This window comes from Amborella trichopoda, chromosome 8 (genome assembly GCF_054954075.1).
Source record: "Amborella trichopoda isolate Santa Cruz 75 chromosome 8, AtrichopodaSantaCruz75HAP2 v2.0, whole genome shotgun sequence".
Lineage (NCBI taxonomy): Eukaryota > Viridiplantae > Streptophyta > Magnoliopsida > Amborellales > Amborellaceae > Amborella > Amborella trichopoda.
The window spans coordinates 25,905,058-25,927,057 of NC_142343.1; the positions used below are offsets into that span (position 1 = coordinate 25,905,058).

General features: G+C 34.5%; 1 long non-coding RNA gene across 4 annotated transcripts in view; it reads right to left on the reverse strand.

The window, feature by feature from the left end:
- LOC110007160 (uncharacterized) overlaps positions 1 to 22,000 on the reverse strand; it is a 52,370-nt gene that overhangs the window by 2,664 nt on the left and 27,706 nt on the right. Inside the window, exons 3-4 of one of the 4 annotated variants that reach the window (XR_016061478.1) lie at positions 631 to 713; positions 24 to 421 (exon numbers count right to left, since the gene is read on the reverse strand). The exons of 2 other annotated variants lie outside the window; for them this stretch is intronic. This is a non-coding gene — a long non-coding RNA (uncharacterized LOC110007160). Of the gene's footprint in view, positions 1 to 23; positions 422 to 630; positions 714 to 5,882; positions 7,125 to 22,000 lie in introns of those variants that run through there. One more of the 4 variants, XR_016061480.1, reaches the window with a different exon arrangement.

Consider the following 22,000-nt stretch of genomic DNA (forward strand, 5'->3'; position numbering starts at 1 on the left):
AGTCATGAGGATGGGCAAGGATGTCAAGAGGTAGAACAATCCATTACTCGGGGGAAGGGAAAGGGAGTTGTAATTTCTTCCGGTCCTGAGAGTAAAAGGCCTCGGGTTTGAAGCCTAAAGATAGTTATTTGCCCTGCCTGACCCTGAGGTTGCAGAAGAGAAAACAAAGAAATAAACCACCATTGAAAATAGAACGAGGAAGGAAGAGAGAGATAGAGTTATGTTTCATATTGCTACATGGTTTTATGAGGGAGCATTCCTTTCAATACCACTCGCTTAGGCAGCTTCTATAACTTGGTAGACCAATTGGCCAATTTGGGCCTGAGATGAAACCACCAACCCCATATGAGCTTTTAGAGCCTCTTTTGAAAAAAGCAGTGAGTGTCACGAAGGATGTTGTTGAAGTTAAGAATGATGCAAGCTGTTGAAGTTAAGAAGAATGCATGGGCTCAGTATGGAGTTTCTATTATGATAGATGCTTGGAGTGATAGGAAGAGAAGAAGCCAAAGGAATTTGCTTGTGAATTGTTGTCACATCCCAAGAATTTACAATACTGTTATTCCTGAGATGTGACAGACAAAACATATATACATCTATTGATAGGACAAATTTACAATTGCAAGGTCTTACAAAGTGAATAAAGAAAGCTAGCACAACAACAATATCTTCCAAGGTTGATCTTGATTAGCACTCAAAATGAATCCGCAGTTATCCTGAAAAATATTTACCATAGTTTGATGAGTTTGGCTACTCAATAAGTGATCATCATAATCCTAAAAATAATCATGATTGAAAGATATCAATATTTTCCAAAATGAGATCTATTAACAGAAATGCATCAACACTTTCACTTTCAATAAATGCATAATTAAGTATAATCCGAGTAATTGAAATGCTTATAACACTTTTAACGGCAGTACATAATTCAAAGGATTTCGCAAAATACCCTACTGACGTCCCAAGTAGGTCACCTATATACCCCATCAGCGTCCTGATGAGTCCACTTAATCCCTATCGACGTCCCAGATAGGTCCACTTAATCCCTGCAGGTCCACTTATACCTCACCGGCGTACCGGATGAGTCCACTTAATCCCTACCGGCGTCCCAAATAGGTCCACTTATACCTCACCGGCGAACCGGATGAGTCCACTTGCATACTTAAATTATTTCTAAATCTCTTTAAACATTCGAAAGCAGCAATATCATGTACTCAACATATCACTGAAATCATTAATATGAATTTCACTTAAACCATTAATAACAGTCACTCTCTATAACATTTCAAAAATAACCAATCAAATATTTTGGGCTCAAATTTACAAAGGTAGCAGTTTGTAAATGCATTCTAGCATAATTGCCAATTTAATATGTATAGAAAAACTCTTATAGAAATTCAAGAATACGGAATTATCACAATTTATGGGATATCAATCCACAAATAAATATTTCACAACAATACTATAATCAATTGCAAAAATGTCAATTTTTTAAATAATAAGGCAGTCATTTGCACATGAATTTTACAATATCTAAACATTCAAAACAGCAGAAAGAAATATCACAATTTTACTAAAAGCAGAAATATCACATTTATTTCTAATAATTTGATAGTATCTAAAATTTTCTAATAATAGCCTAGAAAAATAAATAAATTTATTTTTCTAAGAATTTACAGCATTTAAAATTTCTAACATAGATAAAATATCACAATTTTTATTAAAAAGAGTATTTTTCAAGATAATGAGGTCGTGTGCGCATAAAATTTATCGCACCTAAAATTCATGATAATAAGCAGAAATAATTATTTCATTTTATTTTTAAAAAGAATGGATTATTTTTCGAGACAATGAGGTCACTTACACATAAAACTGATAAAATAAAGATCCTAGACGAAAATATCACTATTTATTAGAAATAGACTATTTTTCAGGAAGACGATGTCACTTACCTTAACTTCGAAACTGGGGAAGCAGATAGAACTAAGAAAACCAGTCTTCTGTTTTTTTTTTGAATGGGGCTTTTCTACGATTGATCATATTTTAAATTCAAAGAAAAAGGAAAGAACCTAAATGATTTTCTATCCACTGATTTCAATTTGTAGGATGGAACGCCATTAACGCGATTCACAGGTTCTTGCCGCCATCAATCACTATTGATCCTAGCCACTTTTGTATTTAGAGAGAGGGTGGGAACAAATTTGTTAAAAGAGATGTGCATAGGAGAGAGAGAGAAAAAGACGTATAAAAAAGAAACACCTCAATGCAAGGTGTCGTTTAAATGAGTGTTCTTATAAACCTTTAAGGTGGTGGACCTAAGGTCCACCCAAGTAAAATTGGACCCTCAAATATATTAACAATAATATCTTTTATTTATTGTTGATATAAAATCAACAATATTCTAACGGTATATTAGTATTATTATTATTATTATCATTACTAATATATACTTATTATTTTATTTATTTATTTTATTTTATTATTATTTTATTTTTTTTTGTATTTATTTCTGTTAACAACATTATTATTATTATTATTATTATTATATATATATATTTTTGAAGGTTTAGGATTGGTACATTCTTCCCTCCTTAAAGAAATTTAGTTGTCTAAATTTGTGTACCTGATTACTGAAAAAGATAGGGGTATTCTTCTCTGATTTCGTCTTCTCGTTCCCAAGTCGACTCTTCTCTTGAATGGTACTGCTTTAATACACGGACCAAAGGAATCTCCTTGTTGCGCAACACTTGCACCCTTCTATCCAGTATCAAAGTTGGCTGCTCAATGAAGGATAGGTCCTTCCTGATCGGTAAATGTTCATATTTCAAGATATGGGATGGGTCGGGCTGATATTTTCGTAGTGAAGATACATGAAAGACATTATGGACGTTTGCCAATTCGGGTGGTAAGGCAAGTCTATAAGCGACACGTCCGATTCTTTCCAGGATTTCAAATGGTCCGATGTAACGTGGGCTCAACTTTCCTTTCTTGCCGAATCTCATAATGCCCTTTATTGGTGAGATTTTTAAGAAAACTCGATCACCTTCTTCAAATTCAAGATCTCTCCTTCGGTTATCGGCATAACTCTTTTGCCGACATTGAGCTGTCCTGAGCCTTTCACGAATTAATGCTATTTTATCTGTGGTTATCTGGACAATTTCTGGCCCCAAAAGCTTTCTTTCACCAACCTCGTCCCAACATATGGGTGACCTGCATTTCCTTCCATACAGGGCTTCATATGGTGCCATCTGAATACTGACTTGGAAGCTATTATTATAAGCAAACTCAATCAGGGGTAAATGGTCATCCCAGCTTCCTGTAAGGTCAATAACACAGGCCCTCAGCATATCTTCCAAGGTTTGGATGGTCCTCTCCGATTGTCCATCAGTTTGGGGGTGAAAGGCAGTACTAAAGGTGAGTCTCGTCCCCATGGCTGACTGTAGTCTAGCCCAAAATTTAAAAGTAAATCGAGTATCCCTGTCCGATACAATACTGACAAGAACTCCATGCAACCGCACTATTTTCTTAATGTACTGCTGAGCCAGTCGATCCAAAGTGTACGTCGTGCGAATCGGTAGAAAGTGGGCAGCTTTGGTCAACCGGTCCACAATGACCCAAATGCTATCATGTCCTGAATTTGTTCTAGGCAAGCCAGAGACAAAATCCATAGAGATGTGCTCCCACTTCCATTCTGGCACGGGTAAAGGCTGCAACAACCCAGCGGGCCTTTGATGTTTAGCTTTTACTTGCTGGCATGTTAGGCATTTAGACACAAATAGTGCTACCTCTTTTTTCATATTATTCCACCAAAAGGTTTTCTTCAGGTCCTGATACATTTTAATACTTCCGGGATGTATCGTATAACGAGAATGATGTGCTTCTTCTAAGATAGCTTTCTTTACACTCTTATCATTCGAGACACAAACCCGACCTTTAAATCTTAGCAAATCCTCACTACATATAGAGAATTCATCTCTCTTTCCTTGCTTCACCTCTTCTATAATTGTTATAAACTGAGGGTCTCTCTTTTGTGCCAATCGAATCTGTTGGATTAATTGAGGTTCCGTCTTAATGTTGGCAATCATACTTACCACACCATTAATGGACGGAGTTGGATGTCAATCCACTATTTCCTCTAACAATCACATTTCTTGGATCATTAGATGAGCTAAGACTCCCGTAGATTTTCTACTTAGATCGTCATCCACAACGTTAGCTTTTCCTGAATGATAATGGATTGTACAATCATAATCTTTTAAGAAATCCATCCATCTTATCTACCGCATATTTAAATCCTTCTGAGAGAAAAGGTATTTCAAACTCTTATGATCCGTGTATATTACGAATTGCTCACCATATAGATAATGCCTCCATATTTTCAAAGCGAATACTATTGCAGCTAGCTCCAAATCATGAATTGGATATTTTTTCTCATATTCTTTCAACTGTCTGGATGCATATGCCACTACTTTCCCATATTGCATTAATACACAGCCCAAACCTTTATGTGAAGCATCACTATAAATCACAAATTCCCCACTCCCCTCAGGAATAGTTAAAATAGGTGCTGAAGTTAATCGAACTTTTCGTTCTTGAAAACTCTCCTCACATTCACTTGTCCACTCAAATTTGACATTTTTCTGTGTCAATCGAGTCAATGGAGTTACGATTCGAGAAAATCCTTCTACAATTTTTCTGTAATATCCTGCCAATCCCAAAAAGCTTCGAACTTCAGTCACATTACTTGGTTGTTTCCAATTAACAACGGCTTCAACCTTTGAAGGATCAACTGATAGACCTTCCTTTGATATGACATGTCCTAAAAATGTCACTTGTTCAAGCCAAAATTCACATTTACTAAGTTTGGCATACAATTTCTTTTCTCTTAATATTTGCAATATCATTCTTACATGCTACTCATGTTCTTTCTGATTCTTGGAATAAATTAAAATATCATCGATGAATACCACAATAAATTTATCCAAAAAGGGCCTAAAGATTCGATTCATCAAATCCATAAATGCAGCCGGTGCATTGGTTAATCCAAAAGGTATGACTAAAAATTAATAATGGCCATACCTTGTTTTGAAAGCTGTCTTGGGAATATCTTCACTTTTAATCTTAAGTTGATGGTATCCAAATCTAAGTACTGGAGCACCCCAAGGTGACACACTGGGCCTGATAAAACCTTTATCTAATAATTCTTCCAATTATTGTTTCAGTTCTTTAAGTTCTGCAGGAGCCATTCTGTAAGGTGCCTTAGAAATTGGTGCTACCCCTGGCAATAATTCAATGGAGAATTCAATTTCCCTGTCAAGCGGTAATCCTAGCAATTCTTCTGGAAAAACGTAGGGAAATTCTCGAATAACCGGAGTGGTATCCAAATTTATTTCTTCCTTCCTATCTTCTTTGATATAGGCAAGAAAGCCTTGACACCCTTTTCGAAGAAGGCGATTAGCTCGAATACAAGAGATTAAATATGATGGGGAGTCTTCTTTGACACCATTGAAGTAAAATACTGGTTGATTCGGAATACTAAAGGTAACAATTTTCTTATAACAATCAATACTTGCATGGTATGCAGAAAGCCAATCCATGCCTAAGATTACATCAAAATCTTGAATTTCCAGGAGTATTAAATCATCCAACAGTTCCTTTTCTTCTATCTTTATTACACATGATTTGTACACTATATTGGTGTTAATTGAATCTCCCATCGGTGTGGCTACCTCTAGAATGTATTCTAATTGTTCTGGTTCTACCTTTAAGTGGCGTGCAAAGTGTTGTGACACAAATGAATGAATAGATCTAAGATCAATCAAAACATGAGCTACTTTTTGGAAGATAGTAAGAGTACCTTGGATCACTGATTTTGAGGCCTGAGCGTCTTGCTCGGTAATCGCAAATACTCTTCCCTTCATCTGAGGCTTTGGAGCTATCTCTCCCTGCTTTGGAAGCTGTTGTGTCTGTAAGCTAGGATATTATCTAATCTGGTGTCCCAATTTTCCACATTTAAAACAGGCTCCGGTATTCCAATAACAAGGGCTTGATCCATGATTTTTCCCATATTTTCTACATGGTTCTATTGGGTTTTGAAATGGCGAGGGCCTTGGCTTCTTGTTTGGCCTTTCAAACTGTTGTCGATTAGATGATGTAGGTCTAACATGACTGTTTTGATTTTTCGTCTTTTGGTAATCTTCAAAATCTTTTTCGACAATTTGGGCACGATCCACTATTTCAGCATAAGTTCTTAATTTCAAGACTGATATTCTGCTTCTAATAGCTGGCCTGAGACCCCTTTCAAATTTCTTCACCTTTCTTGCCTCATTGTTAATCATATGTGGTGCAAACCTGGCCAATTCAGTAAACTTGGCCTCGTACTGTGCTACTGTCCTATTTCCTTGGATTAATTCTAGAAATTCCATTTCTTTTTGGTCTCGAATAAAATCTGGGAAATACTTTTCATTAAATGCCTCTAGAAATACTTCCCAAGTCAAGTTTTTATTTTCTTTGACCAATACTCCTTTTGCCATTCGCCACCAGTGTTGTGCCTCACCTTCTAACATAAAAACTGCCAAGGCCACCTTCCTATCATCAGGACATTCCATAACCTCAAATATTTTTTCCAATTGCATAATCCATCCCTCGGCTTCCAGTGGGTTTACAGCACCCTTAAAAGAATGTGGGTTTAATTTCTTAAATTGTTCGAAATTACTCCCACCATTTCCGGTAACTGACTGCCTGGGTGGATTGTTGTTTTCCATCTGATGTTGCATTAGAGCAACCATATTTTTCAAGGCTTTGTGAATTCCTTCCATATTGGCTTCAGCTATTCTGGATCTTGACTTTATCCCGGTCTGTACACACAATAAATGTGATTTTAAGTACATTCTTTTTAAATTTCCTAAGAATCTTAAACCAACTTGGCTCTGATACCATAATTGTCACACCCCAAGAATTTACAATACTGTTACTCCTGAGATGTGACAGACAAAACATATATACATCTATTGATATGACAAATTTACAGTGGCAAGGTCTTACAAAGTGAAAAAAGAAAGCTAGCACAACAACAGTATCATCCAAGGTTGATCTTGACTAGCACTCAAAATGAATCCGCAGTTATCCTGAAAAAATGTTTACCATAGTTTGATGAGTTTGGCTACTCAGTAAGTGATCATCATAATCCTAAAAATAATCATGATTGAAAGATATCAATATTTTCCAAAATGAGATCTATTAACAGAAATGCATCAACACTTTCACTTTCAATAAATGCATAATTAAGTATAATCCGAGTAATTGAAATGCTTATAACACTTTTAACGGTAGTACATAATTCAAAGGATTTCGCAAAATACCCTACTGGCGTCCCAAGTAGGTCACCTATATACCTTATCAGCGTCCTGATGGGTCCACTTAATCCCTATCGACGTCCCAGATAGGTCCACTTAATCCCTGCAGGTCCACTTATACCTCACCGGCGTACCGGATGAGTCCACTTAATCCCTACCGGCGTCCCAAATAGGTCCACTTATACCTCACCGGCGAACCGGATGAATCCACTTGCATACTTAAATTATTTTTAAATCTCTTTAAACATTCGAAAGCAGCAATATCATGTACTCAACATATCACTGAAATCATTAATATGAATTTCACTTAAACCATTAATAACAGTCACTCTCTATAACATTTCAAAAATAACCAATCAAATATTTTGGGCTCAAATTTACAAAGGTAGCAGTTTGTAAAGGCATTCTAGCATAATTGCCAATTTAATATGTATAGAAAAACTCTTATAGAAATTCAAGAATACGGGATTATCACAATTTATGGGATATCAATCCACAAATAAATATTTCACAAAAATACTATAATCAATTGCAAAAATGTCAATTTTTTAAATAATAAGGCAGTCATTTGAACATAAATTTTATAATGTCTAAATATTCAAAACAGTAGAAAGAAATATCACAATTTTACTAAAAGCAGAAATTTCACATTTATTTCTAATAATTTGATAGTATCTAAAATTTTCTAACAATAGCCTAGAAAAATAAATAAATTTATTTTTCTAAGAATTTACAGCATTTAAAATTTCTAACATAGATAAAATATCACAATTTTTATTAAAAAGAGTATTTTTCAAGATAATGAGGTCGTGTGCGCATAAAATTTATCGCACCTAAAATTCATGATAATAAGCAGAAATAATTATTTCATTTTATTTTTAAAAAGAATGGATTATTTTTCGAGACAATGAGGTCACTTACACATAAAACTGATAAAATAAAGATTCTAGACGAAAATATCACTATTTATTAGAAATAGACTATTTTTCAGGAAGACGATGTCACTTACCTTAACTTCAAAACTGGGGAAGCAGATAGAACTAAGAAAACCAATCTTCTGTTTTTTTTTTGAATGGGGCTTTTCTACGATTGATCATATTTCAAATTCAAAGAAAAAGGAAAGAACCTAAATGATTTTCTATCCAATGATTTCAATTTGTAGGATGGAACGCCATTAACGCGATTCACAGGTTCTTGCCGCCATCAATCACTATTGATCCTAGCCACTTTTGTATTTAGAGAGAGGGTGGGAATAAATTTGTTAAAAGAGATGTGCATAGGAGAGAGAGAGAAAAAGACGTATAAAAAAGAAACACCTCAATGCAAGGTGTCGTTTAAATGAGTGTTCTTATAAACCTTTAAGGTGGTGGACCTAAGGTCCACCCAAGTAAAATTGGACCCTCAAATATATTAACAATAATATCTTTTATTTATTGTTAATATAAAAGCAACAATATCCTAACGGTATATTAGTATTATTATTATTATTATCATTACTAATATATACTTATTATTTTATTTATTTATTTTATTTTATTTTATTATTATTATATATATATATTTTTTTGTATTTAGTTCTTTTAACAACATTAATAATAATATTATTATTATTATATATATATATATTTGAAAGTTTAGGATTGTTACAATTGTCCTTGAGGGACTGTTGTTTTTAGGTCTATTGATACATCTGATTATAACCATGATGCCCATTACATATTCTAAGTTATAGAGAAGGGAATCAAGGAGGTTGGAGAGCATCTTGTTGTACAGGTTGTCATAGACAATGCTGCTCCTAATGTTGTTGCTGCTAATTTGTTGCGTACAGCTTATCCTAGAATCTTTTGCACATCATGTGCAACACATTGTATAGACCTCATGCTTGAAGCTCTTGGGGTTTAACCGAGATATCAGGTGCAGTGAATAAGGCAAAGTCAACTACGAATTTTATTTCTAGCCACAATCTCACCCTCAACATGATGAGTAGATTTACAAAGAAGAAAGAAATTGTGAGCTTTGGGGTCACAAGATTTGCGATCTGGTACTTATGCCTAGATATCATACATTTGAGGAGAGTGCAGTTGAAGCAGATGTTTACCTCAGATGATTAGAGAGCAAGCAAGTGATCTAAAGATCAGGTTGGGAAAAAGGTGAGAGATATTATCCTTTTTAAGGATTTGGTGAGGGGTGAAGGGCACTCTTAAGATATTTTTTCCTCTTGTCAAAGTCCTTCACATGGTTGATAGTGACAAAGCTTCTATGGGCTACATATATGAGGTTATGGAGAAATGCAAGAGCGAGATAGCCCAAAATTTAGATGATGATGAGAGTCTAATGGCAACGAGGCAAATGACCAAAATTGATCCAGGTAATAATATTCTTAAGTTCATCAAGTTCAAGTAATCCTGTTTCATTTCTACAATTCTATTATTTATTTATGATTTTATTCTATATCTTTGCAGCCAATTGGTGGAGCCAACATGGGTGTAGTTCCCAAAATTTACAAAAGTTGGCCATTTGGATCTTAAACCTAACCACTTCTTTATCCAGTTGTGAGTGCAATTGGAGAATTTTTCAAGGGGTAAGGATAATTTGTATAATTGTATTAGTAATTTAGAAACTTTAGTAGTTATTAGTTTTGTTTCATTGATAGTTTTGTTGTATTACTATTATATATTTAATAATTTTAATTATTTAATATTTATATTAATTAGTTTCATTTGATTTTGTTAGATTAAAGAGATTCAATGACCTATTCTATGTCAAGTATAATCGAATCTTGAAAGAAATGTTTGCTAAGAGAGATATACGAGACCCCTTCAGATCAAAAAATATAGATAATGATATGAAGTGGTTGGTTGATGATGATGAGGTCGAGGGGCATGAAGGATTGACATAAGACATGGTCATGGATGCTTCAGGGACATCAGCAGACCCTTGTAGGGCCACCAGATCTTTTGCATAAAGGACAAGGGTGGAGGAAGAAGAGGCAAATTCAAAAGAGACGGAGGAGGGTGATGACTCCAATGCATATAATGCAAATGCAACTGACCCTACTTTTTTTTATGATGAATGATGATTAAACTTTGAATATTGATTGAAGATTCTTTTGAGTCTTCAGGTTTTACTTTCATTTCTGTTTTTTCTTCCTCTTGGTTGTGTATTATGGATAGTGGATTTATAGTTCCACTGGTGGTATTTGCCTATTTGATAACTTTAGTTTGGTAATTTGGTTGGTATATTTTAAGTTTTAACTGGATGTAGACAGACTTATGGTTATACGGATTATCTGCTAATGTATAGTTACTTTTGAATTTTGATGTGACCTAAATACCTAATTCTTATATTTTATACAATATACAATTATACTTATATTATTGGAGACTATGCAGTCCTTTTTTGTTTCTACTAGGCCGCTCAGGTTCTGGGTGCCCACCTCGGCTCTAGGGGATTTGAACCCCCCAGGCCACTTAGGACCCGCCTAGTGTTTTTTGAAACATTGGGATGGCGTTGACCAAATAAAAAGGAAAGTATCATCTGGTAAAGGCTGGAAAAGATTGGTTACAAAAAATCTTCCCGCTCGAAAATGGTTATGTAAAGAAATTTAGACAATAGGGCTGGGAATAGGATCACTCTTGAGTGTTACATCACTGTGAAGTGTGCAGTTACAGTAAGAAAAAAGAATGAAACTTTTTCTCTATATTGGCCACAGTGACAATCTACACTTCCATATGTCATCAGAAGGATTCTCATACACTAAATTGGTCCCATGCATATTATATATCGTCTCTTTCTTTCTTGTCGAGCTAGTTGATCTAGGGTGTTATCTATAAATGTACTTTGACGTAAAAGAAATAGATGATCTTCTAAGCATCTGGAAATCTTCTCAAACCCCAAATCATGTTCTAATAAAATTTGGACTCATTTTCCCATTTGTATCCTGTGCTCTTGTTTTGGTTGGACTTATTTTGTTTTGTCATCTTTCTATTCTTGCCTTTATCATTCTCATAGGAATACATTTGGGGCAAAACAATAACCTTACCACAAATCTATACAATAAAAATGTATACCACTGGAATTTAACTAGAACGGATGAAAAGTTGACCTAAACAATAAACATGTTTTCCTTATAAATCATAGCATGCCTTGATGTTGTATATGTTAGGTAATTAAACCTGAAAAACTGTCATAAGGTTTTATTCCCAATTTGAGAATAAACTCATGATAACCTCTTTCTCTCTCTCTCTCTCTCTCTCTCTCTCTCTATATATATATATATATATAAACAAGCCTGGCTTCACATAGTTCTAGCTCGGGAAAAAGCCCAGCTTCCCAATCTTCTCCAAAAGCTTTAATATGAAAGCAAGTTCAGGAGAATGATCTATCTCCCCAATCCCCTATAAGCACAAATAATCAAAGTGCAAATAGAACCACGTTCCTTGAAACAACATATATACCGTTGATAATTATTGAAAATTATCATCACAGGGAAAAAAACCCTGTTGAAATAGCAGCTAGATACATACTCAATCACCTTCATCCCAATATGGGAGACATTTGCAGAGAATGGTATGAAACCATACTGATGGAAACAGGGTTGGTGTCTATAGTACACCTTTATAGAACTAATGACTCTGAAATGGCATACTCAAAATTTAAATCCTTAAAAACATCTTTTATAGAGACTGGGGATTAGAACCTTTAAAACCAAGGATGTTGAATACTAAAGGATTTAAGAATAAATCCTACCATTATTTTGAATATATAAAGGCATGAGATGAGGTTTTTTCCTCCAAAATACAAAAACCATGCATAGCTGGTACTTACAGTTTAAAAGAACTGAATCAATAAAGTTTTCCTAACTGGTTTAAAAGTTGGTTCCTGTTATGGGGATCATGCAGCTAGATACTTCCTCAAAAATTACAGATTTCACAGAGAAAATTCTCTAATTATAATAAAAATAGTCTCAAGAAAGACTATCATCTCTATTTTATAGCCTTATATCAGGTCCCCTGGATTTTAAATGGGCGTATCAACTCTCTAAGGACGACATGGATCGATGGGATTATATCCCAGAATTAACAAAGGCTAGGTTTTGTGATCTTGGATCCATATCAAAACTTTGAGGTTTAAGGTTAAGAGTTAAAACTTTTAATAGATTAGGATCCGACAAAGCTATTGAGAAATTTGGAAAGCAGTTGAAGTAGATAGGTCCATCATACAGAGTAGATTCTACAATTCCAAACAAAGAATCGGTAAATCGTCTATGTCTATTATCTCTTAAACAAAGTAGAACATAATTGACTTTTAAAAAAGAAATAGAATTGGACTATTCCTAAAATCCCTAGTAGGAATTTTACTGTTAAAAACTATAGTAAGATTGGAAATAGTTTTACTGTTAAAAATGAAATTTTAGCCAAAATCCCAAACACTTTTTGGAGGTCTATTGTAAATTGGAATATAGACGGCATGTCAGAAAACCAAATTTATGACGATGTATGCCACCGCTTGTAAAGTGAACGGAAATAAAGATCATGAAATAGCCAAAGCCATTATATGTGGTTTTACATGATGGCTTAGAGGTTGGTGGGATTTTTATATGGATGAAGAAGCTAAAGATCAAATTTTAAATGCTACTAAGCAATGGGTTGTGAAAAGTGAAATTGTACCTGAACAGGTACAAGAAACCATTGTAGACGAGGAGACACAGTTAATACTCTAACCTACACAATTACACTCCATTTTGTAAGAAGTACAACTCTTTTATTTGCTAGGTTACTGTAATAATTCTAAAATTCCAAAAAAAAAAAAAAGGGAAACTTTTAATTAAGTGATGGTTCGTATGAGCATGATAGTCCTTAGGGACCATCACTATTTTCAAAACCTTTTGGTTTAACACTAAAGGACGTGGGCTTTAAGCGTTTAAAGTGTAATTTAACGGTTACACCTCATGTGTGAGGTGTAACTTAATAAAAGAACATAATATAGTATCCTAAGAATTTAAATACGAGAGGCGAGGACTCCCACCCTAACAAATTTTGAGATCTCTCTCTCTAGCCGAATTTTTATCGGAAGCTCCCTCTCAAATATTTTAGGTAAGGGACTTCATAATATTAAAAAATAATCCGTTCTTTTTAAAAAAATGAAATGAAATAATTACTTCTGCTTATTATCATGAATTTTAGGCCCGATACATTTTATGCGCAAGTGACCTCATTATTTTGAAAAATAATATTTTTAATAAAATTGTAATATGAGAAAATTTAAATGCTGTAAATTCTTAGAAATAAATTTATTTGTTTATTTTGTTAGAAAATTTTAGAAATAAAATTATTTGAAATAAATGTGATATTTCTGCTGTTAGTAAAATTGTGAGATTTCTTTCTACTGTTTTTGAATATTTAGACATTGTAAATTTCATGTGCAATGATTGCCTTATTATTTGAAAATTGATGTCTTTGCAATTGATTATAGCATTGTTGTGAAATGTTTAATTGTAAATTGACATCTCATAAATTGTGGTAATTCTGTATTCTTGAAATTCTATAAGAGTTTTTCTATACATATTAAATTGGCAATTATGCTAGAATGTCTTTACGAACTGCTACCTTTCCAAATTTGAGCCCAAAATATTTGATTGGTTATTTTTAAAATGTTATTGAAAGTGACTGTTATTAATGGTTTCAGTGAAATTCATATTAATGATTTCAGTGATATGTTGAGTTCATGATATTGTTGCTTTCGAATGTTTAAAGAGATTTAGAAATACTTTAAGTATGCAAGTGGACTCATCCGGTTCGACGGTGAGGTATAAGTTGACCTATCCGGGACGCCGGAAGGGATTAAGTGGACTCATCTGGTACGTCGGTGAGGTATAAGTGGACCTGCAGGGATTAAGTGGACCTATCTGGGACGCCGATAGGGATTAAATGGACCCATCAGGACGCTGATGGGGTATATAGGTGACCTACTTGGGACGTCAGTAGGGTAATTTTGTGGAATCTTTTGAATTATGCACTGTTGTTAAAATGTTATATGCATTTCTATCATTTGGATTATGTTTTAATTGTGCATTTCTGAAAGTGAAATTGTTATCTATAAATGCTTGTACTCGCATTGTTTTTAATTGACTTCCATTTTGAAAGTTTGTTTATATCTTTCATCGATGATTATTTTTAGGATTATGATGATCACTTACTGAGTAGCCAAACGCATCAAACTATGGTAAACATTTTTCAGGATAATTGCGGTTTCATTTTGAGTGTCCGTCAGGATCAACTTTGAAAGTTATTTTAGTTGTGCCTAAGCTTTCTTTTGTTACTTTCTAAGAATTCGCCACTGTAAATTTGTCCTATCATGAGATGTATATATGTTTTGACTGTCACATCTCAGGAATAACAATATTGTAAATTCTCGGGGTGTGACAATTATGGTATCAGAGCAATAGGTTTAGGATTCTTAGGAAATTTAAAAAGAATGTACTTAAAATAGTATTTATTTTGTGAACAGACTGGGACGAAGTCAAGATCCAGAATAGTGGAAGCTATTATGGAAGGAATTCACAAAGCCTTGGAAAATATGGTCGCTCTAATGCAACATCAGATGGAAAACAACAATCCACCCAGACAGTCAGTTACGAGAAATGGTGGGAGTGATATCGAACAATTTAAGAAATTGAACCCACCTTCTTTTAAGGGTGTTGTAAACCCACTAGAAGCCGAGGGATTGATTATGCAATTAGAGAAAATATTCGAAGTAATGGAATATCCTGATGATAAGAAGGTGGCCGAAGGAGAAACACAACATTGGTGGCGAATGGCAAAGGGAGTATTGGTCAAAAAAAATAAACCCTTGACTTGGAAAGTATTTAAAAAGGCATTTAATGAAAAGTATTTCCCAGATTTTATTCGAGACAAAAAAGAAATGGAATTTCTTGAATTAATCAAAGGAAACCGGACAGTAGCACAGTACGAGGCCAAGTTCACTGAATTGGCCAAGTTTGCACCACATGTGATTAACAATGAGGCAAGAAAGGTGAAGAAATTTGAAAGGGGTCTCAGACCAACTATTAGAAGCAGAATATCAGTCTTAAAATTGAGAACTGAAATAGTGGATCGCGCCCTAATTGTTGAAAAGATTTCGAAGATTACCAAAAGACAAAAAATCAGAAAAGCCATGTTAGACCCACACAATCTAATCGACAACAGTTTGAAAGGGCAAACAAGAAGCCAAGGCCTTTGCCACTTCAAAGCCCAATAGAACCATGTAAAAAATGTGGGAAAAACCATGGATCCAGCCCTTGTTATTGGAATACCGGAGCCTATTTTAAATGTGGAAAATTGGGGCACCAGATTAGACAATGTCCTAGCTTACAGATGCAACAGCTTCCAAAGCAGGGAGAGATAGCTCAAAAGCCTCAGATGAAGGGAAGAGTATTTGCGATCACCGAGTAAGACGCTCAGGCCTCAAAATCAATGATCCAAGGTACTCTTATTATCTTCCAAAAAGTAGCTCATGTTTTGATTGATCCTGAATCTACTGATTCATTTGTCTCACCACATTTTGTATGCCACTTAAAGGTAGAACAAGAACAATTAGAATACATTCTAGAGGTAGCCACACTGATGGGAAATTCAATTGACACCAATATAGTGTACAAATCATGTGTAATAAAGATAGAAGAAAATGAACTGTTGGTTGATTTAATACTCCTAAAAATTCAAGATTTTGATGTAATCTTAGGCATGGATTGGCTTTCTGTATACCATATAAGTATTGATTGTTATAAGAAAACGGTTACCTTTAGCATTCCGAATCAACCAGTATTTTGCTTCAATGTTATCAAAGAAGACTCCCCATCATATTTAATCTCCTGTATTCGAGCTAATCGCCTCCTTCGAAAAGGGTGTCAAGGCTTTCTTGCCTATATCAAAGAAGATAGGAAAGAAGAGATAAATTTGGATACCACTCCGATTATTCGAGAATTTCTCGACGTTTTTTTGAAAGAATTGCCAGGATTACCGCCTGACAGGAAAATTGAATTCTCTATTGAATTATTGCCAGGGGTAGCCCCAATTTCTAAGGCACCTTACAGAATGGCACCAACAGAACTTAAGGAACTGAAACAACAATTGGAAGAATTATTAGATAAAGGTTTTATCAGGCCCACTGTGTCACCTTGGGGTGCTCCGGTATTGTTTGTTAAAAAGAAAGATGGGACTATGGGATTGTGTATCGATTATAGATAGTTGAACCAAGTGACAGTAAAAAATAAGTATCCATTACATAAAATTGATGATTTATTTGATCAATTATAAAGATCACGAGGTTTTAAAAAATTGATCTTAGATCTAGATACCATCAGCTTAAGATTAAAAGTAAAGATGTTCTCAAGATAGCTTCAGAACAAGGTATGGCCATTATGAATTTTTAGTCATGCCTTTTGGATTAACCAATGCACTGGCTGCATCAATGGATTTGATGAATCAAATCTTTAAGCCCTTTTTGGATAAATTTATTGTAGTATTCATCAATGATATTTTAATTTATTCCAAGAATCAGAAAGACCATGAGCGGCATGTAAGAATGGTATTGCAAATATTAAGAGAAAAGAAATTATATGCCAAACTTAGTAAATGCGAATTTTGGCTTGAACAAGTGACATTTTTATGGCATGTCATATCAAGGAATGTCTATCAGTTGATCCTTCAAAGGTTGAAGCCGTTGTTAATTGAAAACAACCAAGTAATGTGACTGAAGTTCGAAGCTTTTTAAGATTGGCAAGATATTACAAAAAATTTGTTGAAGGATTTTTTAGAATCGCAACCCCATTGACTCGATTGACAGAAAAATGTCAAATTTGAGTGGATAAGTGAATGTGATGAGAGTTTTCAATAACTAAAAGCTCGATTAACTTCAACACCTATTTTAACTATTCCTGAGGGGAGTGGGGGATTTGTGATTTATAGTGATGCTTCACATAAAAGCTTGGGCTGCGTATTAATGCAATATGAGAAAGTAGTGGTATATGCATCCAGATAGTTGAAAGAATATGAGAAAAAATATCCAATTCATAATTTGGAACTGATTGCAATAGTATTTGCTTTGAAAATGTGGAGGCATTATCTATATGGTGAGCAATTCGAAATATACACAGATCATAAGAGCTTGAAATACCTCTTCTCTCAAAAGGATTTAAATATGCGGCAGATAAGATGGATGGATTTCTTAAAAGATTATAATTATACAATCCGTTATCATTCAGGAAAAGCTAACGTTGTGGCCGACGCTCTAAGTAGAAAATCGACGGGAGTCTTTGCTCATCTAATAATCCAAGAAATGAGATTGTTAGAGGAAATAGTGAATTGGCATCCGGCTCAGTCCATTAATGGTGTGGTATGTATGATTGCCAACATTAAGGCAGAACCCCAATTAATCCAACAGATTCAATCGGCACAAAAGAAAGACCATCAGCTTATAATAATTGTAGAAGAGGTGAAGCAAGAAAAGAAAGACGAATTCTCTATATGTAGTGAGGATTTGCTAAGATTCAAAGGTCAGATTTGTGTCCCGAATGATGAGTGTGAAGAAAATTATATTGGAAGAAGTACATCACTCTCGTTATACTATACATCCCAAAAGTATTAAAATGTATCAAGACCTGAAGAACACCTTTTGGTAGAATAATATGAAAAAAGAGGTAGCATTATTTGTGTTTAAGTGCCTAACATGCCAGCAAGTAAAACCTGAGCATCAAAGGCCCGCTGGGTTGTTGCGGCCTTTACCCGTGCCAGAGTGGAAGTGGGAGCACATCTCTATGAATTTTGTCTCTGGCTTTCCTAGAACAAATTCAAAACATGATAGCATTTGGGTCATTGTAGACCGACTGACCAAAGCTGCTCATTTTCTGCCAATTCGTACAACATACACTTTGGATCTACTGGCCCAGTTGTACATTAAGGAAATAGTGCGGTTGCATGGAGTTCTGGTCAGTATTGTATCAGACAGGGATACTCGGTTTACTTCTAAATTTTGGGCTAGGCTACAGTCAGCCATTGGGACGAGACTCGCCTTTAGTACTGCCTTTTATCCCCAAACTAATGGACAATCGGAAATGACCATCCAAACTTTGGAAGATATGCTGAGGGCCTGTGTCATTGACTTTACAAGAAGCTGGGATGACCATTTTATCTTTATTTGAGTTTGCTTATAATAATAGCTTCTAAGCCAGTATCTAGATGGCACCATATGAAGCCCTGTATGGAAAGAAATGCAGGTCACCCATCTGTTGGGACGAGGTTGGTGAAAACAAGCTTTTGGGGCTAGAAATTGTTTAGGTAACCACAGATAAGAGAGCATTAATTCGAGAAAGGCTCAAGACAGCTCAGAGTTGGCAAAAGAGTTATGCCGATAACCGAAGGAGAGATCTTGAATTTGAGAAAGGTGATCGAGTTTTCTTAAAGATCTCACCAATAAAAGGCATTATGAGACTCGACAAAAAAGAAAAGCTCAGCCCACGTTACATCGGACCATTGGAAATCTTGGAAAGAATCAGAGGTATCGCTTATAGACTTGCCTTACCACCCGAATTGGCAAACGTCCATAATGTCTTCTATGCATCGTCACTGCGAAAATATCAGCCTGACCCATCCCATATCTTGAAATATGAACCTTTACCGATCAAGAAGGACCTCTCCTTCATTGAGCAACCAATTTTGATACTGGATAGAAGGGTGCAAGTGTTGCGCAACAAGGAGATTCCTTTGGTCCGTATATTATGGCAATACCATTAGAGAGAAGAGTTGACTTGGGAACGAGAAGACGATATCAGAGAAAAATATCCTTATCTTTTTCAGTAATCAGATACACAAATTTAGAGGACTAAATTTCTTTAAGGGGGGAAGAATGTAATAATTCTAAAATTCCAAAAAAAAAGAAAAAGGGAAACTTTAATTAAGTGATGGTTCGTATGAGCATGATGGTCCTTAGGGACCATCACTATTTTCAAAAGCTTTTGGTTTAAAGCTTTTGCTGCCTTGCTTTTGCCATGTCCACTAAAGGACGTGGGATTTAAGTGTTTAAAGTGTAATTTAACAGTTACACCTCATGTGTGAGGTGTAACTTAATAAAAGAATATAACATAGTATCCTAAGAATTTAAGTACGAGAGGCTAGGACTCCCACCCTAGAAAATTTTGAGATCTCTCTCTTTAGCCGAATTTTTATCGGAAGCTCCCTTTCAAATATTTTAGGTAAGTGAGTTCATTATCTTGAAAAATAATCCGTTCTTTTAAAAAAAATGAAGTGAAATAATTACTTCTGCTTATTATCATGAATTTTAGGCGCGATAAATTTTATGCGCAAGTGACCTCATTATTTTGAAAAATAATATTTTTAGTAAAATTATAATATTAGAAATTTTAAATGCTGTAAATTCTTAGAAATAAATTTATTTCTTTATTTTGTTAGAAAATTTTAGAAATAAAATTATTAGAAATAAATGTCGTACTTTTGCTGTTAGTAAAATTGTGAGATTTCTTTCTACTGTTTTTGCATATTTAGACATTGTAAATTTCATGTGCAATGACTGCCTTATTATTTGAAAATTGATATCTTTGCAATTGATTATAGCATTGTTGTGAAATGTTTAATTGCAAATTGACATCTCATAAATTGTGGTAATTCTGTATTCTTGAAATTCTATAAGAGTTTTTCTATACATATTAAATTGGCAATTATGCTAGAATGTCTTTACGAACTGCTACCTTTCTAAATTTGAGCCCAAAATATTTGATTGGTTATTTTTAAAATGTTATTGAAAGTGACTGTTATTAATGGTTTCAGTGAAATTCATATTAATGATTTCAGTGATATGTTGAGTATATGATATTGCTACTTTCGAATATTTAAAGAGATTTAGAAATACTTTAAGTATGCAAGTGGACTCATCCGATTCGCCGGTGAGGTATAAGTGGACCTATTCGGGACGCGGGTAGGGATTAAGTGGACTCATCCGGTACGCCGGTGAGGTATAAGTGGACCTGCAGGGATTAAGTGGACCTATCTGGGACGGCAATAGGGATTAAGTGGACCCATCAGGACGCTGATGGGGTATATAGGTGACCTACTTGGGACTCCAATAGGGTAATTTTGTGGAATCTTTTGAATTATGCACTGCCGTTAAAATGTTATACGCATTTCAATCATTTGGATTATGTTTTAATTGTGCATTTCTGAAAGTGAAATTGTTATCTATAAATGCTTGTGCTCGCAATGTTTTTAATTGACCTCCATTTTGAAAGTTTGTTTATATCTTTCATCGATGATTATTTTTAGAATTATGATGATCACTTACTGAGTAGCCAAACGCATCAAACTATCATAAACATTTTTTAGGATAATTGCGGTTTCATTTTGAGCGCCCGTCAGGATCAACTTTGGAAGATATTTTAGTTGTGCCTAAGCTTTCTTTTGTTACTTTGTAAGAATTTGCCACTGTAAATTTGTTCTATCAAGAGATGTATATATGTTTTGACTGTCACATCTCAGGAATAACAGTATTGTAAATTCTTGGGGTGTGATAGTTACTATGCAATTTACGTTGTCCAACCCTCTCACACTTTAAATGGTATAAATATGTTTTTTACTCCAGATTAGTATCTAGAGAGGATAGTAAAACCGATCATTGGAAAGAAAAATTCATAGCTGGATTTCCCCATCTGCTCGCCCAAAAGGTCAAGACAAGGCTTAAAAATAAGCATGAAGGAACTATTCCTTACTACCTCTATACCCTTGGAGAACTCTCAACAGAAATCTGTGCTAAAGGTCTTGGGTTATGCACAGACCTAAAACTAAGAAGGCAATTAGGAAAGCAAAGAACGATTGGGAAAAAGGAATTAGGAGATTTTTGCGAACAATTTGGGTATAATACTTTACCTACTTCCAATTTTACCCACAAACAAAAATATAAAGCCTTACATAAAAAAAGATCTAAATATTTAAGAGGAAAGAAAAATACTTTTCTAAAATTTTTTTTACAAGACCATTCTTTCATACAAAGGGGAAAAAGAAAAATACCAGTTTGCTACAACTGTAGAAAGGCTGGACATTACAAAAATAAATGCAGAGTAAAAAAGAAAATTAAAGCACTCAAAATAGATTCAAAATTAAAAACCAATTATTTGACATCCTTTTAATAAAAAGAGATGACTCTGATGCGTCTTCTAACTTTGATAGTGAAATGCTTATTGGAGAAATAAATGATGAAGATTTGATCTTTACTAGTTCAGACTCAGATGCAGATTCAAAGGATATGCTTGATAATAACTGCTATTGTAAGTTTTTAAAGGCTACTATTGATATGAATGGTTTAAATTTAAACACACTAAATTTATAAAATAAGTGACCCAGAGGTTAAAAAAAAACCTTGGTGCAACATATAAATATGGCCAGAGAACCTTCTAGTTCCACAACTCCAAAATCATCTCTCATCCCTTCTAGGGAAGAATATAGTTTTACTGATATTTTAAAAAGAGTCCACGAACAAAACACAAACTAAAAGGGCACCTTCGATCCCTGAGTTAAAGAGTGAAATAAACGAGGTACGCAATGAACTTATAACTCTAAAGACTAAAGTCCAAATCTTAGAAA